General features: G+C 45.4%; 1 protein-coding gene across 6 annotated transcripts in view; it reads right to left on the bottom strand.

The window, feature by feature from the left end:
- Nucleotides 1–21,030, bottom strand: part of LOC100123033 (neurotrimin) — a 179,948-nt gene that overhangs the window by 119,141 nt on the left and 39,777 nt on the right. The window contains exon 2 of one of the 6 annotated variants that reach the window (XM_031927289.2): nucleotides 6,522–6,678. The exons of the other annotated variants lie outside the window; for them this stretch is intronic. The gene's annotated coding sequence lies outside the window, so the exon portion shown is untranslated. The remainder of the gene's footprint in view (nucleotides 1–6,521; nucleotides 6,679–21,030) is intronic. 6 annotated transcript variants of the gene reach the window in all.

Genomic DNA, 21,030 nt, shown 5'->3' on the forward strand with positions numbered 1-21,030 from the left:
TTTCACTCGTTAATTTTCTACCAGGGTACATAAAAGAAATTACGAATCCTTGAATCTCCCGCGCGGCACGGAAAAATGCCTAGGGCGCATAAAAATAAGGAGTATACGCAAAGGCGTGGGAACGAGCGGCACTACTGCCAAAAGCAGCGGCGGCATCAGCCGTAAGAAGCTTAGCGATTTTTCTTCACAGCCAGCAGCGGCACCGGCTCTTTTTCATTTCGCCGCGCTCTCTGTAAATAAGAATGTCTCATTATTATAAATCATCCCCCCTCACGCCCTCGCCGCGAATTCAATTAGAAAAGAAAGCGCGCGGGTTGCGTTTACGTAGGCACTTTTAAAGCAGCGCTAATGACGGCTCTCAGCGGAGAAATCATGTAATTCCTCGAGGCAACGCGGCAGCGGTCGGAATAGCGTAGCCTCGTCTCGGTAAAGCCAATTCAAAAATGGTCGAGACGGCGAAAAGCCGCGGCGGCGCCGGAGAGGGGAAGATGAGCTTTCAAAGGGATTTCGCGCGTCGGCTCGCGAATCGCCCCGCGAAATTAATGTAACTCGCTCGCGGACTGCGTAGCCGCCGCGGCCTTTCCTCTCTTTTCCATTTCTATGCGCGCGCGAGATCCGAGTACTAAAGGAAGCTCAAAAGCTCAGGAGCTCCGTCCACGCTGAGCTTGATGCGGGGAAAAAATTGACATTGCTGAAATTTCGTTAAATATTTTATAGCGTTTGTATAGTGGCGATGAGTATTTTATGTATAGTCGATTGTGCCGGAGATTTTGAATCTCATAAATTAATGGGGATCGACATGGAGTTTATAAAAAGCGGGTACATTTGCGCACGCATAAAAAGTCGGTGGTACACTCGGAACGAGGGGAGGAAAAGGAGAACGCCGCGAGTAGTACGTGACTAATGAAAGTACGTGATTAAAAACTTGAACCGTAATTTTTCCCGCGAGAGCAAGTTCGAATTAAAAGCGCGCGTGCGAAACATTAAGGGAATTAATCGAATCTCGGGCCGGACTCGAGATCACGCGCTGCTGCGAGCGGGCGCAAAACGAATGGACGAATGAACGTATACGAACGAACGAACGACTGGGGAGAGCATTAATTAGTCACAGAAACAGCTACGCCTGCGCTTCTTTCTCGTTGTCGTTGCCTGTTTTTATCTCCTATATTTTTATGAAAGTCGCTAAATTTGTTCGCTTTTTATGCCCGTTATAATTATTCGGCTTATTGGAACTATTGATTCAGGTTTTAGGATTGTTGAATAATTGGAATTTTCCAAAAGAGTTGCTATTGTCTCAAGCGGCTGCAGTGATTTTTCAAGGATCGCTGGAAAACACCAATTAGTGGCGCATCGATTGTTTCAGTTAAGTGCGATGCATTGACCAGCGTGCAGTGCTATCGATTCAAATTAATAGTTATTACTTAGAAAGGTTGGTATTGAATAGGTCCTCTAACCACTTAATTGAATTTAGGACGACAGAAGTTAATGGTATTATCGTATGCGAACAAGTAACCTGATGTCTGAACTGTACAAGTAGTTGTAGCCAATGTTTGGTCAGACGAAATACTATGATGAAAGTCGAATGCTTTAAAGTACAGCAAGTTCAGCAATGTCATGAAAAATTTGTTGAATATATTCAGCATTATTTTCTCATTCCAACAACTCGGCGAAAAGGCAAAATCAGCTCGGAAGAAAAAAGTCCCTATCCGCGCGAATTCATAATGCAAAGCGAATGTCGAGTGCTCGCTCGTGTAAACAGTGCAAAGTCGAAAGATCAAATCTTCCGATTTTCCCGCTTGTAAGTGTGAGGAGAAGAGAGAGAGAGAGAGAGAGAGGGGGGGAGGGAGGGAGAAGAAGAGCCGAGAGCTGGTGCTCGAGCGAGATACGCGGTTTCTGCGGACAATGTACTCGTGCCGCTCGCGCGGTGCTGGTAATTCCATTTGAAATCACAGCGTGAAACCCTTCGGAGAAGTCGGCACTTAATAGATGGGATTAGGTAAGTGCGGCTTCGAAGGTTTGTCGAAGGGAAGCTTTCATTATTATTATCTCCCTCGCTGTATAACCATGATGAAGGTGCTGAAGACCAAATCCATCTTCGCGCTCACTTCGTCGCCTCATTGTCCTCGGGGATTTCCCTCTTACCACCTGCGGATGGGTATTGCCTTGCCGGGTCTTATTGTTTTCGATTCTAAATTAAATGATGGCCCCGGGCCGATGTGCTTAGAATCGATGAACCCCTGAATATGGATAAGGTTGTTCTACTCTTTCAAACGAGGAATTTTCAAATTAACAAAAAAGTCCCTCGCAACAGAGCTTTCCACACGCACCGCCGAGAGCGACCCTGTATCGGGATACGCGCTTGTTCGTCGGCATTGAACGAAACCGCAATCCGCAACAAAATAATTGGTCTACCTCAGGGCAAAGGATTCGAAAGGTAGCAGTTCGCCGCAAGTTTGTTCGCGCGTTGGCCACAAAGAACTCCTTACGCCAGACAAGAAGCTTTTAATCAAAAATTTCCAGGCGAAAACTTCTGTCTGCTTGGCGTGGATTTCCACCGAGCTACGGTCATTCATTGTGGCCCTTTGCAATGCGCACTGCGTACGGCGGCGAAAACCTCTTTCTCTCGGCGGTCTCTCTTTCTCTCTCTCGCTCCCCGTGACAAGTTGACTTCGCAAACGAGCCACTTTAATATTACTTTGCTTTTTAATTCCGGGATTCTCGGCGAGAACTCTCTCTCTCTCTCTCTCTCCCTCGTATATTAAGCCTCAAATCTGGCGCGTAATCAATTCGTCTTTTCAGCCTTTGACGAGGACGTTGCGTTCTTTAAAGCGCAACGAGCTACAGAGAGAGAGAGAGAGAGAGAGAGAGAGAGAGAGAGAGAGAGAGAGAGAGAGAGAGCTCCTACCGCGGCGGCCGCGGCAACTTATTTCTCCATATCAACTTCTCGGCAACTACTTCAAGAAGGCTCTCATCTGCTGCAACGATGACTTCGCTTCGAAACTCCCTCTTTCTCTCTTTCTCTGACGGTCGCTGTACGTATACGCTATAATTCGAAGCCGCAAGTTTATGGGCGCGTGCGCATGAGTGCGGGGGCGGGGAACGCTCTAAAATAGAGCAGCTTCGGACGTGAGCGACGACGGCGCCGCTCGATATATAGTATAGGAGTACTACTCGTTTCGCAGAGGCATTTCCAGGGTAATTACAATGTCAGTAATAAGACGAATATATAGACCCGCTGCTCCGCTGGGTGATGCGTGCAGTCTCTCTCCGCCTCTCTCTCTCTCTCTCTCTCTCTCTCTCTCTCTCTCTCTCTCTCTCTCGCTCTCCGCACGACGCGGTGGCGGCGGCCAGAGAGTTTAATTCCCCAAAGGGAAAGTTCTCGGCGTAACTTCGGGCTCTCGATACACTTGGAGTGTGCGCTGATGCCGGTGCGCCAATGCGACTACTGGAGAGTCTCAATGAAGCGGATATAGAAGCGCGCGAGAGATCCGCTCGACTAATGTGCCGTATCCGCTGTATCGGGGCGATTGCTCGTTTATTAGAGGCCCGTCCAAGCTTCCCAACTTCGATCAGTTCGGTGCGCTGCTCGCGACGCGACGACGAGTCGCGAAGGATGCAGCGGTCTGTGTGTACTCGCTCGCGCAGTTACGCCTTGGAATAGGAGATACTGCGCTGTTTAGTCTCGGGTCCGATTAATTGATCGACTTTATGTTAATGAAAACTTTCACCTGTACGGCTGGTCGATGCCGTGAAAAACCGGTCGACTTCGTTATCATCGACGCCTTTGACCCGTTATAAGTGGAACGCGGAGTATTATTTTCGTTTGTTAAGTTTGAGATAGCAGTTCCATAAAAGTTCCATTTAAAGATCGGCTCTTCTCTCGTACTTTTTACGCGGTGAAATATTCTTGAACGAATAAAAGGCGAACCGTTTTAATTTATGCGGTATAACGTCAGGAACTATACACCGCTACTATAATTAAAATCCCTCCGCTATACGTGCACTGTATTTCGAAGTTAACTGTGCCAGTCTTCACGCCTCCAACGGCCATTATCCGAGTCGGTCGTAAGCGCGGAGCGAAAACAATGAAAAAGCATCGGAACCGAAAATATGATAAGCCCTCTTCGCTTATACACACCGCACTCGAGGCTCTCTCTCACTCTCTCTCTCTTGCGCGCGCTGCCGTCAAAATCTCTTATCTCGACAAGTAAAACATTTATCACCCGCAGTCGGGACAGCTTCTCGCTCCGCGTGTGTGTGTGTATATATATATATATATATATATATATATATACACACACACACACACAAGTTTAGGGGGTAGATTTCGATTACGCAAGTTTGCCCGCGCCATTCATTCAGCGAAACTTATTTAACTCCGCTTTATACAGAGCAAGACATAGAGAGAGGGAGGGGGAGGAGGAGGCGAGAAACTGAGACTCTGGACGCGAGCGGGCACCTCTGCTTGTAAACCGCTCGAATGATTGTGGAAATCCGCGGGTAATTCCAGAAACTTGCATTTCTGTTTACTCGCCCGGCTCTCCGTTACCACCCCGCCGTGCCACAAGCTCGTAGTGTATATAAGGAGCAGCAGCAGCAGCAAAGTTTCGATTGAACGATAATACGTGTACATATTATAGAGCTGGAGGATGGCGGCGTCGTCGCTCCGCCGTCCGCGAGAATGATCAAGTGATTCGAAAAGTTGGCGCTGATGCGCTTTGTATCGCGGCCAGGCCAGTACTACCCGCGCCGAGTTTTATGATCTCGCGCGCGAGCTTGCGAGCTGCAGTATACAACGCAGCGACCGCCCCCGCTATAGCCACGTGTATACGCGCGAGCTCTGGGTTATAAATCGTTAGCTACTGGCCTGGTCCCGATCACTTTCCTGGAAGCGCCGAGCGAGCGAGCGTATGGGCTAGCCAAGCCGAATGTTATACACTCACGTGTACGTAAGCTCGGTGCACTTGCGAGCGATTTCTTGGGAGCCAGTCTAGAAAGGCCTGGGGGGCTAAGTAGAACGGAGCCGGACTCGCGCTGACTGGAGTTTATGCCAACGGAACTGCATGAGGGACGAGAGAAATAGGAACGAGCTGTGTACTTATCGGAATCGAAGCTTTGTTTTATATCGAGGGGATGCGTGCCCCGCTGCTGCTGCGCCGCTGCTCTACAAACATATTAAGTTTCGACGCCTTCTCGGAATGTTTGCTTCGGCCTGGGGATCATCAATCATGCATTCGCGGGGAGTAATGATTGAGCCGTGAGGTATATGCTTCTGCAGAGTCGAGAATTAACCAGGTTCTTTCAGAGCCGGGGTATGAAGCGATCACTTGCTAGTGTCTTCATTTCGAGATAATTTAGATATCAGCTTTGTACTAATATATATGTGAACAAAGAGATGAAATGTCTGTTGCATACCAGTCGTAGTGTTACAAATAGTGAAGAAGATCCGTTTTACTCACCTGAAACAAAGAAAGAAACATAATTTAATGACACGTGTATTGTAAAACTTAGTATGTGAGCAAATTGAATAGTTAATTAGATCCTAATGAAAAATTCATCATTGAATGTTTGATATAGAATAAGTCGTTTAATAGGTTATAGACCAGAGGGTTCAATATGATTGGTTTCCCTGAAGAATTGATCCGGGCAAGTTCATGAATGAATAAGTAATAGACGGGTAGATGCCGAGCCCAGAAGATATCTAATAGATACTCGAGAGCGCCGATAATGGACTTGACATAATGCACTTTGCAGTTTTTACTGCTTTACGCATAAATATGTATATGGCTGGCGATCTCTGAGTGCTCAGGAGCCCTGATGACAAGGTCCGATTAGTGCGCTACATAGTTTTTACTGCGTATATATCGATCCCTAGTGGCCTCTAAGTTCGGATAATGGCTTGCATATGGTTTTTGGCGGATGGATAAGAGAGTATGAAATTGCCAATCACGGGCTCCAGATACGACACGAGGTCCTCCGAACTAATCCATCATTCAAATAAGCAATGTGATGTATATAAAATTAATGTTAGCAAAAACCAAAAATACATCACGGCTGAATAACATGAAAATATTATTATGTCAAATTGCACTGAGAGAAATGTAGAATTAGAATAGCCGTACATTTTTCTGTGGTATTAGCCTTAGACGACCACAGCTGATTTAGCAGTGAACTCAGGCAGATTCTACCGGAGTTTGCAGTAGTCCAAGCTTGGCTCCTCCCCGCGCTATATCAGCCGCGCCGAACACGTGATGTTTTACTTACGTGTTTATGTTTTTAGCATATCATATCACAATGAGTGACAAATTCATAAGGGACCTATTGGTTTCGTGAAATTTGTAAAAGTTTTGCGAAAGGTTTGAGAATAAGTATTGCAATATGTACAACCTAACCTCTTAACCTAAAAATTTGTAACCTCAAATATACTGATGCTGAAGCATAAAATTTAAATAATTATATATCAATGCATTGTTCAGCCATGAATATTGGTTTACAAGCCCTCAGAGTACAATGTGACATACCTGTAAAGTCTCTTGGCTTATCTGAAAGCCGTAGACCTGCATTGCCCTTTGAACCCGATCCTGCGCAGAATCTGGTGAATTTTATGCTGGGTGGCCAGAATATCTTGGATAATCTGGGCAGAATCTACTCCCAGTGGCGACGGTACTCGGCCAGAATCTGGTGGCGAGCGAAATAATAGTAAAAATTTTGAGGTTATACATTAAATAAAACGAGTTTTCTTCTAGAGTTTCGATAGAATTTAAAACATGATTAGTCGAAACTTGTTACTCGGGGGTTTTGAGGTCGCAGAACACGAATATCGTGACGGCAACTCTCCCCGAGGTACCTGGTGCCCGGGTTGGCAGTATCAACGTCGTCTCCTAGAGTTCCACGAAAAATTAACAACATATTTCGTCGAGACTCGTTACTGGGGGGTTTTTGAGGTCGCGGAACACAAATATCATGACGGCAACGCTCCCCGAGGTACCTGGTGCCCGAGGTAGACGATATCAACGTCGTCTCCTAAAGTTTCACGGATAATTAATAATATATTTTGTCGAGACTCGCTGAATGGGGGTTTTCGAGGTCGCTAAACACGAATGTAGCGACAGCAACGCTCCTCGAGGTACCTGGTCTCCAGGGTGGCCAGTATCAACGTCGTCCCCGAAAGTTTTACAGGATATTAATAACATGATTTGTCGAAACTTGTTACTCGGCGATTTTCGAGGTCACTAAACGCGAATATAGCGACGGCAACGCTCACCGAGGTACCTGGTGCCTAGGGTGGCCAGTATTAACGTCGTCCTCTAGAGTTTCACGGAAAATTAACAACAAATTTGGTTGAGACTCGTTACTCAGGGGTTTTCAAGGTTGCTGAACACAAATATAGCAACGACAAGGTCCTTCGGGGTACCTGGTGCCCAGGATAGACAGTATCAACGTCGTCTCCTAGAATTATCTTGAGTAGAACACCATTTCCATGTTTCGTGGCCCGAGAAATCCCTGAGTAACGTATTTAACTCAATTACTATCAAATTTCCATAAAACTCCAGGAGACGATGTTGATACTATTCACCCTGGGCACCAGGTACCTCAGGGAGCGTTGACGTCACGATCTCCGTATTTTGCGACTTCAGAAACCCCCAATCAGCGAGTCTTGACTAAATATTTTATTAATTTTCCATGAAACTCCAGGAGACAACGTTGATACTGCCTATCCTGGGCACCAGGTACCTCGGGGAGTGTTGTTGTCGCGATATTCGTGTTCAGCGATCCCAAAAACCCCTGAATAACAAAACTGGACTCATTTCCATTAATATTTACGAAGTTCTTATTTATTGTAGGATGTACACTTTTATAATTTAAGGTTAGGGGCTCTTTTTAAAATCAACTTCCCGGCCAAATTCTGGCCGAATCTACCGAATTCTGCGCAGATTCTTCGAAAATTTCTGCGCAGAAAATGTTTTCAGAACTGCCCAAAAGATAGTTTCACGGCCAGATTATTCAGCCGATTTTCTACCAGGGTAGGATCGAAGTATTGAAAGAGAGCTTTAATTTGAGGGCTGGTGAGTTAAAATTAATTGCCTAGGTAAAAAGTTGTCTAGGCTTGAAAATAGTGAAAAATCACGAAAACTTGGATTTTTTACGAAAATCAGTAATTTTTCCCATTTTTAAAATCCTTATAACTTTTGATCCCAGCCGTCAATTTAAACCAACCATCCGGGGTACAAATCAAAGCTTATTACTGCTAATTTTATTTAAAAAATTTAGGTCTACCTTTTAGTTGTTTGATCAGTTATATATATGCCCATCAATTTTAGCTGTTTTTTTATCTTTTTCGTTGTCATATATATTGCTGATGAAATCGGTAAAATGTTTAATCTGATCTTTGAAAGTTATATAGATTTTAAAAATGGGAAAAATCGCTGATTTTCATAAAAAATCCAAGTTTTCATGATTTTTCACAATTTTGAAGCCTAGACAACATTTTACCAAGGCCACCATTTTTAATCAACCAGCCCTCAAATTAAAGCTCTCTTTCAATACTTCAATCCTAGTATTACTTATTTTTGGATTGCGCCTTCAGACACTGAGTGGGTAAAGTTGAACCATGGCTAATTTTCGTTTATTTTTCCCATGTTGAATTCCCATAAGAGAATTTTAAGTGCTCGGCAAAAAAAAGTATTTCGTAATCGCGGAAACCCAAGGTTTTTCGGGTTCTGGGTGGCCTAAAGAACCCAAAAAAGTTGGTCTGGGATGCCCTCAAATTTCAATTTCGTTCACTCAGACCCCCAAAAGTGTCCGGTTTTTTCTGGATTTGCACATATAGGTATGACACAATACTATATATGCACTGAGAAATAGGATATATGATAAGGAAAATAGGAAATCGCCTATGCGCCACCTATCTTCGCTGGCCAGAGGCTCAAGAAGTTTAAGAGTGGGGAAAGGACCAGTGCAAAAATTGTTTCGTTTCGACGTATCGCGGTCCACACATACCTGCACACATCGAAATGAATTCTAGGTTAAACCTTCAAAAGTTTTTGATAATAGTTTTTAGGGGCATAAGATGTGACTTATGACGGCTCTGACGTAACATGCGCCCAGACGAAAAATGGTATAACCAGAAGCATCGTCAAAAGCAAAACTGTTTTTCTTTTGAGATTTACAAAATTTCCCCGATAAAGACTTAACGTAGAAAAAAAAACGCCATCTCTAACGTGCCAATCTTATCTGAGCTTACCGGTGCCTGTGAACGAAAACTCTAGTAATATTTCTCAAAGACGGAGCTAAAAGACGCTCGTAATGTAATCGATACAGGAGGAGGTAAAACGAGCAACGACTGTCTCCCTTTCGCCACCCGGGCGAAATGTCTGCTCCGTTTCCTCCTCATTCCTTTTTCCTCTTAAAGTATCTTTTCAAGAAGTCGATAAATGCAGATGCTATAGGCAGGCCGTGGTGCACTGTCGCTCTTCCAAGAAACTTCGATCCGCGAGATACTTGTTGCTCCAAATGATGATGATACAGCGATTAAAGTTGGAGCATCCAATAATTGCGTTTGGAATGACGATCGGTCTTCCTCCTCCTCTCGCTCCTCCTCCTTCTCCTCTGCGCGCGATTTCAACGTGCAGCTTTCAAGTTGTTGTAGCACCTTCTATCCGCGTTCTTTCTGCTTCTGTTTTTTTCTTCTCTCGCCGTATCGATTATCTGTTATGCAGCCAATCCGGCGACATCGAACGATAAGACGGATTATTTTTGCGCGGCTTTATAACCACCGTGGCATGAAACTGCTTGGAGAAATTCGACAGCGGAAAGAACGAAAATTGCTCCGAATAATCTATTTTACAGGAATTCGACGAGCTTTCAATCGCGAGTATGTATTGAAAATCTATGGCTTTATTCGATTGCGCAATCCGTTTCAAAATACTTTCGCTCGTAACTTAATTAGGATCAACGAGGTAACAGATCATATTTAAAACTTTGCATCTTACATTTGCATCGGGATAATGGACTTGAAAATTACGTCAATCGCAAGCTCCGCTAGTCAGACGGTTAGCGAAAACTTTTCAGGCTGATTAAATCTTCCAAAAAGTTCAACTGCCATATACATACTCTCAACTTTCCACGCCGATTCCCGAGTGTAAAGGGCTTAAAAATTTTAATTATTCACCTCCACCGGGCAATAATTCTTCTCCCGACGATTATCAACTCGCGGCGCTGGTATCGTAATTCAGCGAAACATACACCGCTATACAGCATGCACCGGCTATCCCGAATAATTAAACGTCATATCTGCTTTGCATTTGTCTCGAGACAAAAAGAAGCGACAAGTCTTGAGAGCCGGCCCTCTCGTAAAGTCTTCTCATCCGTGTAAAAAGAAAGAGGGGGGCAGCCGTCTCGCTCTTGTTGACATGCAAAAAGGTGCTTCCCGCGAGTTTATTATCGAGTTAAGATTATATACGGTGCCGCGAGCCAGTGAGCAGAAGGCAAGTGTAAGACGAGCATTCTGCAGCTTGCTGAGCCAGATTTCAATTCGCGACGCGCAAGATCGAATTAAGATGAAACGGAAGTTTAATTTCAAGAAAATCATCAGGACGTTCGAGCGTTGCGTTGCTATATAGATATAGGCAGTTTGATTTTCTCGGTTCGGCGGCGACGCCGGAAAATAAAGAGGGCGAGAGAAAAATAAGAGAGGAAAAAGGAAGTCGCACGAGTTATAGTAGCAAAGAGAGAGGGAAGAATATGATCTCCTCGCCTATATATCTATGCTGCGAGAGTAATGCTATCGGCGGCGGGTAGGTAATAGTAATAACACAGCGCGAAAGAAGAAGTGTCTCTCCCTCGCGAGCAAGCAAAGTTTATACAACATTTGCCGGCTCTCTCTCTCTCTCTCTCTCTCTCTCTCTCGGCGCGTCTGGCTCTTTGTCGAGAGATGATGACGGAGTGCGAAAGACGAGCTGATTACAAATATTAACTACTTTCAGCGTAGCTCGGAAAACGCGCGCCGTTCCCTCTTGCTACTGTTTCTCTCAATCTCTTACTCGCACTCGCTCTCTCTACTCTCGGCGTCGCCCTTCGCGATTACGCGCTGAAGCAAGAGCAGAACCGAGAGATTGCGATTTATTCAGCCTGTTTTGCATAATCCAATCGCTCCCCGGGACGCCTCTCATCAAAGCGTAATTCTCGAGCGCTAATTAAGACATTTCGGAATTTGACGTTCCGACTCGCTGCCACTTCAATAAGACGCGTCACTAGCAGCCCCCCCCCCCATCATCTCTCTCTTACTCACCACTCGTTCTATCCCCTCATCACATTCCTCGCTCGAGCTCTTCAGCGAGGCTTGGATATAGCGTTTCTTCTTGCGAGAGTGGCTCTATCTGGCTTTCTAGATCTTGCGTAACCGCTACTTGGATTTGCTTCTATCACGGGCCGGTGATTACGACGGCTGTTACCGATACAGCAATTAATGCGTCGCCGTTACGGTTATTGATGAAAACCTCGACTGGTTTGCGTTCGCGTTTGAATTCGAAGTTGATGTATCAGAAACTGTGTGTAGCGGATACGGCAAATGTGTTGATCAAAATTCAAAATCCGACACTGCGATACCGGATGGATGTCGCTATTTTTCATGGCATTTCGTCTAGACAGGACGCGATGTTTCTCTCAGAGCGGACATCAAAACCCGATATTAATTTACGGCACACAAAACAGTGATGCTTTTCTCAGACGCTATAGTATTATGCACAACAATCGATGCGTTTAGGACCCATAGTACATCAAGCTGAGTTCATTCTCATGAAGCGTGTATTAGCACATTGCGTGACGCAAAGTTGCCAAATATCGCTTTGCATAATGCTAATGTTATATTCTTGGCGATGAAATCAAGTGTGTCGCGCTCCATATCGGGATCGGGGATATAGACCTACAGAATTCGGCACAGCCACAGATGTCGAAAATTCATGTATTCTCCCACGGCACTCCATCAAAATTCGCGAATCCAACCCGCGGCGGCTTTTCCGTCCTTAGCGACGTTCAAAATTTACATAACGATCAGTAAAAATATTTGTCCAAGAGTAGAATTTTTTAGAAGCTTATCAGCACAGCGCATCCCTGGAGACCTTAAAATTACATCAATTCATCAATAAATTAATCACAGGCAATCAATCAATCTCAAAGTTTTAATGAAGGAGGTCACGCAAGCACACAGCCCGTATGTATACTATATATACAAGCGGGAGCTGCACTCTCCTTGGACCGTCTTGTCGGAAAATCGCCTTCAGCGTTTGCCGAGCGGACTTCTACGATATTCAATATCCGAGTTTGATTTGTGCGTTGTGATTCTCTTGAACAAGGACTTTCGTTCGCCACCGTCGTCGCTCGCTACGCGCTGCACTGACTCAGTTTTCCTAGCGTCTTAAGGGACCTCTCTCGGCTCCTTTATCGGATGTGCACGCATGAAGAAGATGTTGGCTTTGTTCGAGGACTTCTCGGCAGATATAGCGTTACCTCGAATTGGCCAATTTAGATTTGAAAATGAAATTCTTATCTCCTCCGATAACAAAGACAATAATATATCTTTGGAAAATTCACTAACGAAGCGCATCGTTAAAAGGTATTCATTTATATAAAACGAGAATTTTCCATCCGGTTGAAAATTAGCCCTGCTCCAAAAATACTATGCCTCGGCTCATCCGCGTCCATTATCAAAAATGCAATCACTCAGCGGTCGCAGTACTCTCTCTCTCTCTCTCTCTCTCTCTCTCTCTCTCTCTCTCTCTCTCTCTCTCTCTCTCTCTCTCTTCTGATTTCCGCGAGTTCGAGAGCTTTCCGTAAATAAATCGCGTATATCGCAATCGAATAAAAGGACCGCCGTGTATATTCCGACCCCGCGCGCGCACATACAGCCATTAACGATCATACTATAGCGGTATACGAATCCATCGCTGCGGCACCGACCGGAACTCGAATTAGTAGACGTATATAGAATCGTTCGTACAGAAAGGGCGAAAATGGAGAGAAACGGAAGAGTCGTTTTTATCACGGAGCGCGAGGTCGCTTGCTGATTGCGTGCAGCGCGTCGCTAGCATGTCGGCTTTGTCTTGGCGCGCGGGAGAGCATGCCGACATGCTAAAACGATAACTTTTATTCCCGATTACGGACTGGAGAGCCGGGAAAGTGCGCGCCCGCGAGAAATCCTCTGATTGAATCTTCAGCAAATATTTTGATTCCTCGAGAGCTGCGGAATGCGCCGAGATTGGTATCGTCGGGGCGAGCGCGCGACTCCGAGGAATTTTTCGCTCAAGGCGAGGCTCACACACTCATGAGACTTTATTTTGCGCGCGCGCGCGCGCGCACGCGAAGAAAGTGCCGCTCGGGTTTGGGGCTTTTTCTTCGTTTTTGAAATTTTGAGAGAGAAATCGCGGCGCTGATTAGTCAATCGCGTATGAGTTAATATGTATTGTGTGAGGATTGACTCGAGAATCTGCGATTTATTGAATTGTCCGAGTACAGCGTATCCAAAATTCAGAGCGACGAATCGAATTACAGCTGCAGTTTTAACTCGATGTCAGCTCGAAAAACAGGATTGCTCGCGTGCGAACCATTTTTCCTTCTAAAAAAACTTTCTTTTAAATATGTTAAAATCTTAATAGCACCGATAACGTCGAATCGCGAAAACGGATCAAAAATGCATTTTCTAATTCCAGCATCTCTGCCTTGTACACTTTTGATTCCCGCCAGCCAGCTTCGCGCTCGTACGCGCGCGACACGTTGATTTACCGAAAGGAATAATTTTCGCGCAAAAACACGAATTTCCCTCTCGCTCTCTAGCCGCACACGCGGCTAGTTGTAAAAGAGACGAACTTGCGCGCGCTATGTACGTCGGGAAGAAGCATAATAGCGCACCGTAGAAAATTGCGCGCTAAAACCGCTAGCCCCGAGCGAAGCGAGCAAACTATATGACGCACTGCTGTCTTGCTCTTTTCGTGCTTTATTTGCTCTTCGTAAGGTTATAAGGCGCGCGACCATGTGAAAGAGGAAGGAGAGAGAGATGGGGGAGGGAAAAAGGACAAAAGGAAAAACAATCCGATCGCTTCGCGTAGAGAGGGCAGCAGAAAAATGAGACGATGTGGCGAGGGTAGCTTCTGCGGTCGATTCGTGTCCACGTATATATATATATATATATATATATATATATATATATATATATATATACACACATGGGAACGAATCTTCCGTTAATAAAGCGAGGAGTGAAAAAAAATTACTGCCGCGGCGAAACAAATGAAAATACGCAGAGCTCAATAAGGGGAACTGTAGAGAGAGAGAGAGAGAGAGAGAGAGAGAGAGAGAGAGAGAGAGAGAGAGAGAGAGAGAGAGAGAGAGAGAGAGAGAGAGAGAAAACGCGGGCGGGCGGGAGAGAAGCTAGTTAACATGGTGTAAAGCACCAAAGTTTTAATTGAGTTATTGCTCTTCTTCCCTTCTCTTTTCTCATTATTTTGCAATTAAAAATACGAATTGCAATCATAAAAACTGCAATAATTAGTCGGATTGTGATTTACGCGACTAACCAAGTCCTTGCGGGTGGCGCTACACCCGCCGGAAGTAAACAGACGCGTATAAATACATAATAAGGAAGATTCTCGAGCGAAAACTTTCTTCTTTAGAATTCAAATAACGAATATAAATCTTCCCATTTTCTCATTCGCCGATATCAATCAACAGGCGTTACGAACAAGCTCTCGTTGCGCGGGAGAGCGTCGGAAAAGAGCTTATAACACAATATAAGCCGAAGATCGGGGCTGCGCTCAAAAGCAGTGAAGGAGCGAAAACTGCGCAACGGCCCCTGAGAAGAGAGAGAAGAGCACGTAAGTGAAGAGGAAAGCGAGAGTCACCTCGCGGTCTCGTAAAACAATAAGCCAAGAGGTAGCAGCAGCAGCAGCGATGGCAGCAACCCCTCGAGCGGGCAGCGCGCGAATGGGGTGAAAGTACGTCTCGTGGCGCAAGCCAAGCTCACGTTTCTCTATTCCTCGCGCGCTTCGTGCACACAGACCTTGCTGCGATTCGCGTATGCATGGCTATATCTATACAGTCGCTGTATGGCCACATGTGGGACATGTCAGGGAGAGCAACTTGTGCACGTGCACTGGGGCGTCAGTTTGGAATCATCGGCGCGCGCACAGCTGCTGCTGCATTAGCACGCCGAACGTCCGAGAACTGCAAGATTAAAGACTTTATTGCGGGGGAGGCGGCCGGTAGGTGTACGCGTGTAACCCTTAGCGCGATTCGGATGAACTTGTCGAAACGAGCCGAGCTTTCGATGGATGGGGATGCGCGACCCGTTTGATGGACTACTCTGCGCTGCTACTGGCAGGTATAATTGATTTGTAAAGAGATTAGAATGGATCGCTCAAAATCGGGCGTTTTCAACACGACGGAGAGTCGACAAATTGCGCGCGGGGAAGACTCTCGGAGATATACGAGTAATCACGGAATTTATAGTCGTGCATTCGCAGAAAAGCCTTTTTTCTCGCCCGCGCTTTTGGGATTTTTATTTAATATAGAGCGAAGCTTTTACCCGGACGGCGTTGTACGTAAATTGAATCATAAAAGCTTACTGCACACGCGGCTGATGTTTAGAGCGGGAACAATTTGCTGCATTTTCATAAAAACTAATGTTTTCATTTTCGTTCTACCTGGAAATACTCTTTGTACGGACTTCGTTAGGAGCGCCCACGTGAATGCATCACTTTGTCATATAATGCGCGATGCTGATGAAACGCTGTTTTAATTTAATGCAGGTCCGCCGTATTAGTCGATACGCACAAAAAGATACGTTATGCATACGCAGAGCGGCGTTGTGCCGAGTATAATATTTGAAAACGTTATGATAATATGAACGAGACAAAAACCACAGAGTAAATATTCTGTATATACCTGCAGTTCCTCTCTCCACTCGCGATGAATAACGAGCGAACAATGAGATGAACGATATTTACGCGTGAAGTTTTTTCCACAATTTCCTTTTTCCCTTTTTTCACTACGAGGAAGAAACTGACATTCAAAGAGAAAAAAAATAGATATCCCTATGCTTTTAAAACGCTTCATACAAGTTCATAATCGCTTCCAGCCAGCGGTGGGCGCAAATCCCATATGCGCGTATACTTCAATAACAGCAAAAAAAAAAATCGTCTCAAAGCGCGAAACGAAAAACTTTAAAACCGCGTGTACATGAGATCGCGGCGCCTGCAGTCATACGCAGGCGCTCTATGCAGTTCCAAAACGTCACGCAGCTCTTGCGCAATATAACTCGCTGCGCGGAGCTGAGCGAGCGGTCGCGAAAAAAAACCTTCGCCCGTTCCAATTGAAATCGTCCCAGTTTCTCGCTATACACACTCGCTCGCGCGCGTGTACCGTTCCTCGCAACGCATTTAATTCACTTTTTCCCACAGATGTACATATATTTTTTATTCCCGTTTAAATCTCCCGCCAGCTAGGGTGCACTTGTCGTCATAGTAGGTACGTGTACTGCAGCTGTTACACACACGCACACACACATACACACCGTGCATAGGTGCAGCGCATAGCTCGCTCCAAGTCTCGTCCGCGTGTCGACGCGGTAAATCAATCTGGTGCGCCGCACAACGGACGTCGCCGTCGTCGTAGGTATGGCCGCGCGCGCGGTTATACGCGCGCTTACCTGTATGAAAATTAAAACTGTATATCACGCTGAAATCTGGTTAGCCGCGAGGAGCTTTAAAAGAACATTATGGCGCGGTGTCGGCAGCCAGCGGCTGAGATTGTGCGGCTCTCTTTCTCTCTCTCTCTCCCTCTCTCTCTCTCTCTCTCTCTCTGCATTTCGCTAAACTGAGTGAGGGAGAGGGGTGAGTGTACACACACACACGCATACGCGTGTGGAGTGAGGTGGTGTTTGTGCTCGGAATCCAGACGCCGGTATATTTCATTGTGCTGGCCTGAAAATGTTTTCGCTCTCTACGTTCCTCACTGCTGATGGTTCGCGCGATTTCTCTCTCTCTCTCTCTCTCTCTCTCTCTCGGTCTCGTTCTTTTTTTCTGTATCTGTCGGGGTATAAAGAGCCGTAGAAGGAGGAAAGTGCACGCCGCCGCCGGTTGAAAGAAAACCCATACTACGGTCTGGGGGCTAATGAAATGCACTTTGTGTCATTAACGAGAAAGAGAGAGATAGAGAGAGAGAGAGAGAGAGAGAGAGAGAGAGAGAGCGAGAGAGAGAGAGAGAGAGAGAGAGAGAGAGAGAGATGAGGCAAAAATATGAATGAACAGACGAAGCGCTGCTCGTTTTTTCTCTATTTCAATCTGCTGTCTTTTTTTCGTCACCTCTTACCTCGCATTATTCTCTTTCAGCGTCTATACCCTCGCGCGCACTCTCTCTTGTTTTTGTTCAATTGTCGCTTTGAAGACTCATTGACACTTTGCGCCATTGTTTGGCCCTCATTTGCCGTGCTCTAGCAGCCGCCGCCGCGCTACTGATGAAATAATGCACGCTGTCGTGCATTCGCCTATAATAATAAAGAAGGAAGAAAGAGGAAAAAAGGAAAACAGCGCGGCGACGAGAGCAGTAGCGGCACACGGCGAGAAGCGGGGAAAGAGAGAAGAATAATGAATTCACGGCAACACAATGTCAAAGAGGTTTACGTACGCGAGCCACCACCGCTGTCGCACGTGTGTATACGTGAGAGAGAGAGAGAGAGAGAGAGAGAGAGAGAGAGAGAGAGAGAGAGAGAGAGCAAGCGAAGGAAATTAAATTAAAAATCTCAGGGGCTGACAAGCTGCGCGCACCGGATAACAAATGATGTATACGATACGCACGCGGATAGTCGCTGCTATATATAATTAACCGAATCGTGAAAAGCGATTCGTCACGGAGCTCGCCAGGCGCGCGCGTGCTACTCCATACTCGCATATAACCCGACAGTAGGAGTGGAATTTATTGCTCAACGGTCGCGAGCTTTTTTCTATTTTCGATCCCGTGCAGAGGTGTACATACCGAGCGTTCCGTTCCTCCTCCAACCCCCGCGAGGATGAAGAAACAAAGCTCGCACGCGACACTAATTCCTCTACTGCCAGCAGCGCAACCTCCAACGATTACATGCGGCAACTTTTGAGTCCGAGAGCTTCCTCCCCCCGCCCGTGCGTGCTTATGTTAAAATCATATTTTTTGTTTTCTTATCTTCTTTGTATTATATCTTTCTGTTTATTGTGGATATCTCGTATAAGTATCGCGATTAAGCTTCTGAAAGTGGGAAAGTGGCTTTTAAAATTAGACCCCGCTGGAAACAAACTGGGTTGACGCGGCTGCATAATTGAGATCCGTCAAGTGTGTTGACAACAAAGTTATACGAAAAATTTAGCTGTAATCGAGGCGAAAGCCGATGGTGAAAATAACCGCGCGTATCGCGTGGATTTTCCACATATAACCGCACCAGACGTCTGTTACAATGCCGCTACCCTAAGCGGGTCTTGGGCGTTGTCGTCCAGATCGGACGGGTGGGTGCCTATCACCACTACACAGCGCGTCCTTAGGTTGCGGATAGAGGAACAGCCCCTGAGAAAGAGGTTAGCTGCGAATAAATTGAATAAGCAGCCGCGGACAGCCGATAGGAACAGGCGTGGGTGTGATGAGCCCACACTGTTGAACGCATTCATCTAGAAACACTACGCAAGCACCACAACAACAAAAACACTTCACATTATCTCTTAACTCTCAATCTATCTCTTTCATCACACATTACAAAAATGGGCCAAAATCCTGCTGCCGAGGAGGATGCGGGTTATCACCTCTACAACAGTGGACTCACCTGCCATCGGAACAGGATCCGAAGCGCGCGGGTTTAAAATAACATCATGGCTCAAAAAAATCAAATCCGAACCAAAAGGGACTTAAGGGTCGGAACTTGGAATGTTCGCAGTCTATACAGAGCAGGTGCGTTTAAAGAACTCGTAAAGGAAGCTGATAGGTACAATCTAGATTTGGTAGCAATACAGGAATCGCGGTGGCCAGATGGCGGAGTACTAGCATCGGGTAACTTCACGTACCTGTATGGGGCCGGGAGGGGGGATCTCTAGGCACCGGATTTCTCGTAAGCAAAAGCATCATACATTCGGTTAAAAGTTTCAAATCCGTCAATGATAGGCTCTCGTACACCATTATCGAAGGTGAATGGTATAGATATGTATTTATTAATGTACACTGTAGGCCTACTATAGGTAAGGAAAGCCTGCACGAAGCCAGCAATGATAACGGTATTAGGATCATAAATTTCGCGGCGGCAAAAGGTCTTATAATCAAAACTACGTGTTTTAAGCACAAGAACATACACAAGGCAACGTGGACATCGCCGGACGGGGCCACACAGAACCAAATTGATCATTTCCTCATTGAAAAAAGACGTCATACTAATGTTCTTGACGTAAGGGCTTACAGAGGGGCAGATAGCGACTCGGACCACTTCCTAGTAGTAGCCAAATTAAGAGCTAGACTAGTAGCGAATCAAAATAGTAAGCGAGCAAACAAGGTAGAAAGCTTCGATATTGAGAAACTACGAGATAGAATAGAGCGAATTAGGTACCAGATAGAAATTAATAACAGGTTTCAGGCACTTGAAGAAGCAAACACATCGCCGGAGGGGAATGACGAACCGAATAGCTTATGGGGGGACATCGAAAAAACGGTAAAAGAGGCCACGAACAAAGTACTGGGTAAAAAGAAAAAGCCAAAGAGCAAACCATGGTTTGACGAAGAGTGCGAACTCTGGTTTGAAAGGCGCAAAAAGGCTAAATTAGATAGCTTACAAAATAGAAGCGATAGGACCGTAGAAGAGTATTCTAACGTAAGGAAACGGACGAGCGCGATCTACAGAAATAAGAAGCGGGAGCATCAAAAGAATCTTATTAGGAGAATAGAAACTAACAGTAAGGAAAATAACCTCCGCGAAATATACAGAGGGATTAACGCCATCAGAAAGGGTTTTAGGAGTAGAGCGCAATTGATGAAGGACGAAAACGGGGACCTCGTAACAAATGACAACGAATTACTGTCGCTGTGGAAAAATTATTTCGATAAATTATTAAACGTGCACGAAAATAGCGAAGAATTAGGGGACGAAATTCACACTGCTGAACCCCACGTGGAGGAACCGAGCTACCAAGAAGTAGAGGCCGCGATTAAAAAACTAAAAAACAACAAAGCCGCGGGAAATAACTCTATACCAGCTGAGTTACTCAAATATGGGGACGTCGAGCTCACTTTCAAAATCTATAAACTAGTATGTGCCATCTGGAAAAATGAAACAATACCCGAAAAATGGAAGGAATCTATCATTATACCGATTTTTAAAAAGGGGGATAAGACAGACTGCAATAACTATAGGGGTATTTCACTTTTAGCAACGTGCTACAAAGTTCTGTCAAACGTAATACAAGCTAGACTCACTCCATTCGCGGAAGATATAGTAGGAGATTATCAGTGCGGATTTCGGCGCAACAGTTCGACGAGCGATCAAATGTTTACCATAAGACAGTTGTTAGAGAAAAAGTGGGAATTTTGCGAAACCATACTCCAACTATTTATAGATTTTAAAAAAGCGTACGACTCTATTAAGCGAAGCAAAATGTATCAAATTCTAGTACTTCTCGGTGTACCGAAAAAACTCGTGAGATTAATTAAAATATGTCTGAACGGAAGCACGGGAAAGGTCCGAGTAGGCGGTAATGTATCAGAACCCTTCATGATACGCGATGGTTTAAAACAAGGGGATGGACTCTCTATGGTGCTGTTCAACTTAACGTTAGAGTATGCCGTTAGAAAAATGCAGGTTAGCCAGATGGGCGCAACGCTTAATGGAACAACGCAGATACTAGGCTACGCAGATGATTTGGATATACTGGGGGATTGTAGGGAAACGGTAGCAAGAAACGCGGAAATCCTCATAAAAGCGGTGGAGTATACAGGGTTAGAAGTGAGTGAATCAAAAACAAAGTACATGATTGTGGA

The sequence above is a fragment of the Nasonia vitripennis genome, chromosome 3 (assembly GCF_009193385.2).
Source record: "Nasonia vitripennis strain AsymCx chromosome 3, Nvit_psr_1.1, whole genome shotgun sequence".
NCBI lineage: Eukaryota > Metazoa > Arthropoda > Insecta > Hymenoptera > Pteromalidae > Nasonia > Nasonia vitripennis.